Source organism: Scyliorhinus canicula, chromosome 20, assembly GCF_902713615.1.
Source record: "Scyliorhinus canicula chromosome 20, sScyCan1.1, whole genome shotgun sequence".
NCBI classification, from domain to species: domain Eukaryota; kingdom Metazoa; phylum Chordata; class Chondrichthyes; order Carcharhiniformes; family Scyliorhinidae; genus Scyliorhinus; species Scyliorhinus canicula.
The window spans coordinates 98,098,658-98,099,536 of record NC_052165.1 but is presented as its reverse complement, the minus strand read 5'-3'; the positions used below and the strand labels follow the sequence as shown (position 1 = coordinate 98,099,536).

The 879-nt window shown below is 58.9% G+C and overlaps 1 pseudogene; it reads right to left on the bottom strand.

Moving 5' to 3' along the window:
- Positions 1-565: 565 nt before the first annotated feature.
- On the bottom strand, positions 566-879 carry LOC119955247 (annotated as a pseudogene).

The following is an 879-nucleotide window of genomic DNA, read 5'->3' as shown; positions in this document are numbered from 1 at the left end:
TGGTGTTACTGGGGCTGGGGAAGGGGCCTGGCCGTTACCATGGTGTTACCGGAGCTGGAGGGGAGGGGGGGGGGGGGGGTTCTAGCCGTTACCATGGTGTTACCGGGGTTGGGGAGGGGCCTGACCGTTACCATGGTGTTACTGGGGTTGGGGGAGGGGCCTGGCCGTTACCATGGTGTTACTGGGGTTGGGGGGGGGGGTTCTGGCCATTACCATGGTGTTACCGGGACTGGGGGAGGGGCCTGACCATTACCATGGTGTTACTGGGGCTGGGGGAGGGGCCTGACTGTTACCATGGTGTTACCAGGGCTGGGGGAGGGGCCTGACCATTACCATGGTGTTACTGGGGCAGGGGGAGGGGCCTGACCGTTACCAAGGTGTTACTGGGTCTGGGGGAGGGGCCTGCCCATTACCATGGTGTTACCGGGGTTGGGGAGGGGCCTGGCTGTTACCATGGTGTTACCGGGGTTGGGGAGGGGCCTGGCTGTTACCATGGTGTTACCGGGGTTGGGGAGGGGCCTGGCTGTTACCATGGTGTTACCGGGGTTGGGGAGGGGCCTGGCTGTTACCATGGTGGTGACATCAGCTGTGGGTTCTGCAGGTATGGCATCACCACTGCTGAAATTGACAACATGAAGCTGCTCATCGTTTGTTTGGTGCCTTCAGAGCTGCTCGAGCTTGCAAACTGATAAAGGAGCAGTAAACAGCTATCCATACACACCACTTCAACTTCAGCATCAGGCCTCACATGCTGAAATTCATCCCAAGCAGATTCATATAATCAGGAGTTGGGTCCTCCAGAGTTGGACTATTGTCAGTCGCCGGTAGTTTGTACCTCAGGATTCTGTTCGGCCGCCGCGGTTCCGCCATCTTGTTGCT